Raw genomic sequence first — 9554 nt, forward strand, 5'->3', positions numbered from 1 at the left:
GTGATCCCAGTGGGTCCTCTGAATCATTCCAGTGTGTACCAACAATTTTTTTGTATGATTTTTTCCAATGATTTAAGACTTAGAATCATAGGATGGTTTGGGTTGGAATGGACCTTAAAGATCATCCAGTTCTAATGCCCCTGCCACAGGCAGGAACACCTTCCACTAGACCAGGTTGCTCAAAGCCCCATTCAACCTGGCTTCGCATAAATAATGAACACTGGTGGGTGCCACAAGGTGCTTAGCCACATGAGGTCAGCAAAGTGACAGGAGAAAGCTGGGACTGACCCTTCCATTACTGTGTGGCTGGACAGTGTAAGTGGACAAAGTCATCGCTTAGAAAATTCTTTAAATGGTCTTTTTTACTTTTCTTCAGAGCACCTATGGTTTGTCACCTCTGAGGGCAACTGAATGGTTAAGTCCTCTGCAAAAGAGGCCCCAAGTTGTCGAGCACAACAGTGCTGTTGCTCGTCTTGCAGTTTGCACTGTGTATAAGTAGGAGGCTGCTCTGAGCTCGTGCCTACTGCCAGTTAAATGGATCACCTTCCATTGCAGATACAGCTGACTTCACTGTATTAAAACTAAAGTTGAATTATTTCTCCATACTTAAAGAACAGATGATTCTGCAAAAACCAAACAACCCCCTCTCTCCAAAACCTAGTGCATTAGTCACCATTAAATCTTTGCCCTTTTGTTTGCTTAATTTGGGCATGTCAATTCAAATCTCATTGGGAGATAGTCATCTGGAGCATTTTAAGCTGGCCACGATCTGGGTCAGACCTCTGAACTAACTGATCCAAGCTAGTATGGCCTTACCAATTTTATTTTACCTGTTTGATAATATAATTCTATAATCTTAATTTTTGTTATCCTTTAAGTTATTTTTTAGGTACTCTTTCGGGGAATCTTAACCTAGCACACCCATTGCTTGGGGATTTATTTTATTAAATATGACTTCTTTATAATAAGAAAAACCTTTGCTTTTCTTTGGTATGTTTGTGATAATTTTTCTTCAGGGGTCTTAATTGAACAGGTTCTCCTGCTAGATACTAGGAGCCAAAGAATCTCCTGTCATCACCCACCCACAGGCTGATATGTGACAAGGACCTCACCATTTCCAGAGGCAGTTGATGCCCATATTAAGTTCCTAACAGGGGGACAGAGAAGGCAGGACATGTGCAATCACACTGCCAGCCTCAGCAGTCCAAGGGTGACCCAAGTGCAAGTATTGGTGCACTACAAACAACACGGAGAGGTGGCTGTATATGCTCAGTGTTAAGGGCATAGGGAAGGAGTATTAAGGTGTATTCAAGGAGGATGCTGGTATGTCCTCTTAATTAGCTCATCTATATTGGGGTCTTAGCCTTCTGCCAGTATACTTTTTTCAGTGATCAGTGATTTGGTGCTGTAGATTAATGTGTGTGCATAGACAGGATAGGCAAAGGCCTTATGTCCTACTTAATTTCTGTTTCCACTAGGGGACTTCTAACCGATCCTTAGAGTCTTTGGCTGTAACATTATGCTGCTTATCAGCACAATTTTATACACAAAAGTAAACTTACCTTTTGGCCTACAGCTTTAAAGTATGTCTGGATCTGTTGGGTCTTTGCTTCTAGCGGAATAAACTATGATAGAATGTAGGGCATTATTTTTATATATATTTAAAAAGTATCCAGCGCAGAGCATGTGACAGTTCTAACCTTGTTACCAGTGTGTAGATAATGTTGTGGGGTATTTTTCCCCAGGCTATTTATAGTTCCTTGCTGCATTTCTCTTGTTTTATCTGTACCATTCAATATTTTTCAGCAGCACAGACGAATAATGGATTAGGCTGAGGTTCTTAGGCCAGATCCCAGCTGATGCAATGCAGCACTCTTCTACTTACCTCTTTTGGAGGCTGCAGGTCTGATTTATACCATGGGGGGACCTCTTCCATATCTCTCAGTGTAACAATATATCTCAAAGTATTCTTGATTTTTTTTTTTTAATGTAGAGCTGAAAATGAATCTAAAAAATTTTCTTATTTTTTTTTCCCCTGCTAAAGAAACCAACCCACCTCTCCACTCCCATCTCCCCAAACTATCAGTGCTGAATTCTGTCTAGACACATTTACAATGTAGGTCAAATAAATGAATGATGCTAATTGCTACGCTGGGAGGGATTTCCTCTGAGTATTTGGGCTCTAGATTCTAGTTAATGCCAAGAGGCCATGGTACAAAACCCACGCAGCTGAGAACAGAAGTATACAGAGTATTTTTATACTCGTGGTGACTAAAATATTTCTTTCTCAAGTCACTAATTAGGAAGGGAACATTTTGTATTGTGAAGGTGAACTGGTAGGTCAGTACTTTGTAACTACAAAAGTTACGCTAGCCTATTTAAGCAGTGTAGTGCTATGATGTGTTGCCCCTTTGCGCTATAGTGTTACAGCTAAACAACTTTGGGGATTTCAAAGATGAATGAACCAGCTTATGAGTTAGGGTCTTTACAAGTAAGAGGTAAGAATTCAATCAATGGACCAGGGTATTGTAACTTTCTCACGGCCAATACGCTGATAGTGGGTGTTCAGAGATATATTGAGGGTGTGATCCTGGTTAGTACTGCATTGCTTAGATGATCAGCATTCCTTGGAGACTTCAAGACAGAAAATGAAATTGCCATTTGTTTTTGTGGTTTTCATGTCAGCCCTTTTTCTGCTTTACAAAGATATATGTATGAATTGACTTCCTATGTAGAAAAGAGTGCATCTTGCAGAAAGCTCTCATTTGTGATGCTGAAATGAAGTGTGGATATTCTTTATTAAGTAGTAAGTAAGTAAGATATTCTGTTAAGTAGTCTCTTCTCTGCCCTAAAGCCCATCTCCATAATCTTTCCTCCAAGAGTTGAAACTGAATAGGTGAAAACAAAACATGGGAAAGTTGGATTTGTAGACCTTTTTACAGAAAAGATGAAAGAAACGGCAGGTGAAGGGACACTTGACATCCCAGGGAAACCTTCTAATTCTTGATTCTGTAAATCAGCAATGGTAGTTTTTTTCATTAGCTCCTCCCTTGTTTTAGCTTTGCTCTTCACCTGGCTCTTTAATACTATGCAGTCCTGTTTATGTGTTTTTGACATTTGTGGTATATAGCATTTTCCCTTCCAGCAGGTAAAAATCTTATTGAACTTTAGCAGCCCATGATTAAGGGAGAGAGGGGGAAGCAGAGGCAGGTAACCAATTTCTTTTAACAGAACTCTGCTTGTATCTGACATTGCCATATCAGATCTTAATTCAGTGGTGCTGATGTAACAGCGTCTTGCTTTCTTCATTTGTACAGCTAATAAGAATGAGTGTGAGCATGTGTGTGTTTCTGCACGTGTGCATGGTGAGTAATTAAAAACGAAAATAAAACCACAGAGTTGTTTTCTTAATGTAGTAAGTGTTGGAAAATGAAGGCATCTACCTGAACACACGGGGCACATTCCACCTGGTGCAACAGAAAGTCCAGGCATTTCTCTCTGAAACCTGTTCACATTCCACATCACCCAGCACTCATAAAACTGTCCTGTGAATTGCTGTCTGAAGTCTGTCCTATTAGCAGTTGTTGAGTGAAAGTTGTGTCATTTGTGTGTATGCATAGACTGTCCGGCCTTTCCGTAGGACTGCTCTGGCTTGGTACAAAAGAACAATTACCTTCAGCTTTTTTGTATCTTCTGGTGTCATTTTTGTTCTGCAGAATTCTGGCTTTGAATGTTTAGGGTTTTTTTTAATAGTGTAACTTAGCCTTAAATGTGGCCCCTGAGAGCCTACACCTCAAGGAACACAATCTGTCGAGCTGGTCATCTGGGAGAGGACCTGAAGATCTCCCTTCCCCAAAGAGCACTATTGCCCTAACTGCCCCACAGGCCCAGTAGAATGCCAGTGAGGGGAAGCAGTTTGTTCTCAGAGAGCCGCACTGTGATGTAAGTACATCATCAAACATCACAGTTTCCCTGAGATGCACTGGGCCTTCCATGGGCAAATTACCTGGTGTTAGCTTCTTGAGGAAAAATACACATCTAGAGCCCAAGCCATTGCCTTGGGCCATGCAAACCAATACCTTTTGACACCCTTAAGACATTTCAGCTGATCTTTCCCTTTCCCTCTGTTCATGTGGATACAGTATGGGTTTGTGCAAGTGTTTAAAACTATCTAAATGAAAAGGAGAGCAATACTAGTGCAAAAGCACCCCCTAAACTCCACGGTGAACTATACTGGAGCCTTTTCTGACTGTAGATGTCTCTGTTCTTTTGCTTTAAGTCTATTTAGCTCTGTGTACTTGTGCTCAATGGCTTCCCTATTTTTGTACAAGTGCTGTCATCTGGATATGGTCCCACCTGGTTGTTCACACTGCAGACCTGTCCATTGGGTGGAAAGAAATTGCTGATTTTCCTTTTTAAATTGTCGGTTTGATTCTACGAGAGAACAGACTACCTGCTTTTTTAGCCTAAACATGTATGTAGTGAAGTATGTTATGCTTTTCATTTCTTGCAAATAAATATTTTCTGTAGAAAAAGCAAGTACAGCTTGTTTGCTTTCCTGATGGTTGGAAAAGATCTTGTCCTTCGGCTTTCCCAAGTAACATGCTGCGCACAATGTGTCCATCTTCAACACAACAGAGCCCTGGTAATTTAGCATATTGCTAGGTGGAGAAGGTTAAAAGCAGTGGCGTAGGTTTTTACTGAAGCTGGCTGCCTCTTCCCTTTTTTGGGATTAGCAGAGAATCATACCTGTCAATCATGGGTGGAAATTAGGTGAAGGCTGATGGCATTTAATAATGATAATGGCACTTGAGTGCAACTATGCAATTCAGCCCCATTAATACTAAATTCTCTCCCTGTACAAGTGGCATCCAGGAAGGCTCACACTCAAGGGGGCACTAGCTTCAGCCTAGCAATAGCAGTCTGCTGGAGTTTGATGGAGTTTGATTCATGTGGGGTGAGATAGCCCTCTGGAAGGCAAGGTCTTTCTTTACCTGTGCTGACTTTACACTGCTTAAATTAAAGTGAACTCTTAAAAGAGCTCTTTCTGCTTTGGCTTTTAGGGCTTGGGTCCTCTGCTGGCCTTGCATCCTTCCGTTACCCTGACTCACCCTTGAGATAGCTCAGGAGCTTTGTCCAGCAATCTGGAAGCTGCTGTTTTGCCTTCGTGAATAGTGGACATTATGCCCCACAGCCCAGAAGCAGCATCCAGCCAGGGGACACAGTTGACCTTTGCTACTTTGAGTGGACATGGAAAAGAAAATACCTAATTTCTTCTCAGTCTGGGGACTCTGTGGCTTTTCCGACCACCCAGAGAACTTGGTGATGGATGGCCTAATGCAGATGTGAAAATTTTACCCTGTGCAGACCTGGTTTCACAAATGATGTGGTCATTTGTATTATGCCAGTTTTCTACTAGGAAAAGAGACCCTATCTGCAAGTACCATGCATCCATAAAATAGCAACCAAGAGTTTATTCTCCACAGGAGATACTAGCAGTGGAAGTAATAGTTCCAGATTTACTGAACTGAAAATGGGAGCATGACAGATTGCTTTGGTGCCTCCTTTTGAAGGCTTCTTAGAGAAGGCTGCTTTAGGGGCTGGGGAAGGCAGTGGCCATGAAAATCTGAACACTCTGGCCTGCACTAAATTTGTGCCTGATGCAGATTTTTCAGAAGTGTCTCAGTCTGGGGCTAAAGAGGTTGAAGTGGCAAAAGAAATTGGCAGTGAAGACAAAAAAAAAAAAGCTCATCTCTCCTGAACTCTACCCTGGTGCTTTTAACCCAAGGATTGGCTTTGCTGCCCACCACCATTCACTATCACAAGAAAAGGAAGTAGGAATGAGAGGCTCATCTTTGGTTTATCCAGTTGTTTTGGTTTGTTTCGTTGCACATGCAGCCTCCATGCAGTGCTGTAACAGAACAGCTCTCCCAGGCAGACCCTGGTTCCAGCACCAGGACGTATTATCTACCCCCCCATCTTGGTCACAGCAGATGATGAAGCAGCTTTTTCTCACAAAACTTGGCTTCTGTACTGGAATGAAGAAAGTGTGCGGTGCTTTCTCTTGAAAGGTGGGGGGAGACGGGCTTTACTTTGTCCTTGAAGTTCTGCGTCCTGCTCCTTTTCTCTCATTTCAGATGTTATTGCAGCTGCCGTCTTTTTGCTGCTGCTGGGTGCCTATTGTTGCTTTTCAAACAGGCAATTTCTCTTGCCAGAACTATTGATCTGGGCACTTGTTAGCAGCACCAAGCCATACATAACATTTTTTAGAGGAAAATCGTTAGATCGTGACTGATTGGAGCAGTTACCCTTGGCTTAGTTTTAGCTGAGCTCAGTTCCTCCAAGCATATAAAACACTGACTGGTGATTAACGATTGGTTAAGAATCTCCCTGGGTCTCAGAATTACCCTTAAAGCATCACACAGCAGGCAATGCTGCAGGGAGTCTGTGATTAAAAAAGAAACCCACATACAATGGAGAAATGCTGGGTGATGAGCTGTCAGCCTCGCTACCTATCACCCTCCGGTACACGCTGTTCTTTGAAAAGCATGTTACTGTTCGAATTCAAGCCTGAATTTTGATAATCGTTTCTCAGGCTGACTCCCATCGCAGGGCAGGAGGAGGGGAGTCCGAATGGAGCTCTCACCGTGTGGTCTGGGTAGTAAGTCTTCATGCTCTGCTGTTAGCTATTGCTCATACCTATTTTACAGCAGCGCAGACTTTGCCACCCCTGCAGGTAATTTGTGGTAGATTCATTACTGGTGCTCCCTTTCCTGGCTCATTTGCTTTTGGGTTTTTTTAGAAACATGGACCTCATTAGCTTACAGTTTAGAAGCACTGAGCAAAAGCTTGCACCTTTGCCAGAAAGAAAATAATTCTATATGAGCTGTGTCTTGTACAGAGCGAGCACTGGACAGAAACTGAGGAAATGAGCTTCTGGGTCTAGTCCTTCTTATGGCGTGCTGATGAATTTGGGTGACCCTTTACCATGCAGCAATGCAAAATGGGGCCAGCGGTTGCTTCCTCCTCTCGATAAAGCACACTGAGATTAACTGAAGCAAAGTGATCCAGAGGAGGCAACAATTAGAAATAAAAGCATTTTCCAGTCCATGTGGAATGAATAATGCCTGTGTGTCTTGTCTCCCTCCAGTTTGTGGAGGGAGTTGAAGTGATTGATTTCATTTCTCATTTTCTTGGTGCTGCCTCTTGTGGGCTTCAAACGGTCCACAGAGAACCCAGGAATAACTAATTTAACTTTTTGTTATTGAATTAATCTTCAGCTATATTTACATGAGTTCTATACATTGCTATTAAGTTGCTTTTTTTTGTGTATTGCCAGTAAGGAGAAAGTTACATATTCTAGCCCTTATCTTTGCTATGTTCAGCTGAAGGAAGATAACCATTGTAGAGTATGTACATATCTGTTGGGTGTCTCACTTCCACTGTCTAATGAAATGCTTAGGTTCCGGTTAGCCCTCTTTTTCTAAACCTATTTGGTAAAAGCCTGGTTCTGATCAATGGTATTTGTAAAGGGGCATTACCCAGGCGCTTCCAAGCCAGGATCAGGCCCTTGTTGTCACTTCCATTTGGCAACAGGAATCAGGATGTATTTCAAGCTATGGTAGCCTATGTGCAGAAAGGGGAGCAGTGCTGAGAAATAGCTGGAAAATGGTTAAAAAGTAATAAATAGAATGTAGCAGAAAGCAGTACCTTGCCAGAGAGCTAATTGGAGCCAGGGCTGGCAGAGCTGCAGAATAAAAGGGCTCTGCCCAATGGAGTGATCTGCTGAGCTGAGGGTGGGTCGCTCCATATTAAGTCTCAGCATCCCTCAATTCCCTGATGGATAAGCCATGTTCTACTTGAACTTTGAATGCTGAATGAAAGTGAATGTTTTTGTGGGCATATCTATCAGCACTGGATCTGGGAAGGGAAGATGACTGCTTGGTCAGTCATGTTTAAAGAAAATAATGAAATAAAATGAGGGGATGCAAATACATAGGTACACACATGTATGTGTAAAAATATAGGTGGTTTTGTGTGTTTTCCTGGAGGGCGAATGTTGAGGGTTATCCTGAGGATGAAGTTTGTATGACCTTAAGGAATATGAAGTGTTTAAAGCAGACTGACTTCTCATTGGCTAGCCTGGCACACTGAACAAGTAAGGTTGCCTTTTCCCTTTCTTCCCCACTTCCCTTTTTCATATACCCATCTTTTTTCCATTTAGGAATGGGATTTTCAGTCCCTCCTACTCTGAATAAAACTTAGGTAAGTGCACGCAGGCTGTTCACACTGGAGTGTTCAAAAGGGGCATTAACAGCCACATGGGTTGTGGAATAAACCTCCTTCTCCTGGCTTTACTCCTAAAGGCTGAATTCCCTCCTCTCTCTGCATTTCTTCTCTCATTTGTATCATCCATCCTGCTGTTCGAGGCAGGCGGGAAGTTTCCACCCAGGAAGAAGAGCTCCCCAGCTGCTGAAGCTTGTCAGCTCTCCAAGGTGAGCAGGGGAGTCACAGCAGAGTGATGCAAGATGCTCCTCTTAGCCCCACAGCCCAGCCCTTGGCTCAGTTGCCAGCTTAAGAAATTAAATCCTTGCTGTGGGAATTAATGCTTTTGCCAGCATGATGATCCCAGACACTGGCAAAACCTGCTAAAAATCTATTTTTGTGCTCATCCTTTCTCTCCTGATGCAGCGGAATGCCTGCAGCCACATCTTGGAGCAAACGTGATGCTCTGACAAAGTTTCTGCTGTTGCTGCCTTTCTCAAGCCACAGGAGTTGACAGCTATGCCCAGGTGTAATTGTGTAAGCAGGGCTTTCCTTCACGAGCCTCAGATTCTCTCATAATTGCTCATATTTAGGAAAAGGCATAGGAAGTCGATTTAGCACTTCATGTTGCAAATGAGTCATGCAAATTGCAGCAGACTGAGGAAAAACAGGTAATCCCTGTGCACAGGGTAAATGTGGTCATGTGGGCAAAATAGTCACTGATAGGCAGGAGCTACAATGGAGCTCATGCTAGAGAAGGAGGAGGAGGATGATGTATCTCAGTGGCATGGATGTTTGCTGGGGGGGGTGGGGTGTTAGGAAATTCTGATTAGTTGTTAGGCTTAGCTCCAGATGCTGTGGAGGAGGTGGAGTCATTAGCTGGGGCACAGGCCACAGAGCTGTTCTCATGCAGAGCAAAGGCTAAAAAGAATAAATCTGTGAGATGGCGCATACTGTTCTGCTCTCCAAGTGCAAAATTAATTCGTAATTAAAGCATTTTGTTGCACATGCCACTGGCATCTTATAGCAACAGACCATACGGCTTTCCCCAGTGACAAAACCTTGAAAACACGTTCAATGAGAGAGGGGCTGAGGCATTGCTCCTCATCTTTGAAGCTGGCTGTAGGGCTAGGTCTGAAATGGTCTTTGACAGTTCTGCCTCAAAATGGTTTAGCTTCTTTCTGCAAAAAATACTTGTCACATGCTCTTAAATTGGATGCTTTCACTAGCAACACTGGCTGCTAATTTCTCTGGAAGTTCCACTGGAGACTTTCCAACCAAGGTCCCAG

The sequence above is a fragment of the Nestor notabilis genome, unplaced genomic scaffold, assembly GCF_000696875.1.
Source record: "Nestor notabilis isolate BGI_N333 unplaced genomic scaffold, ASM69687v1 scaffold12737, whole genome shotgun sequence".
NCBI lineage: Eukaryota > Metazoa > Chordata > Aves > Psittaciformes > Psittacidae > Nestor > Nestor notabilis.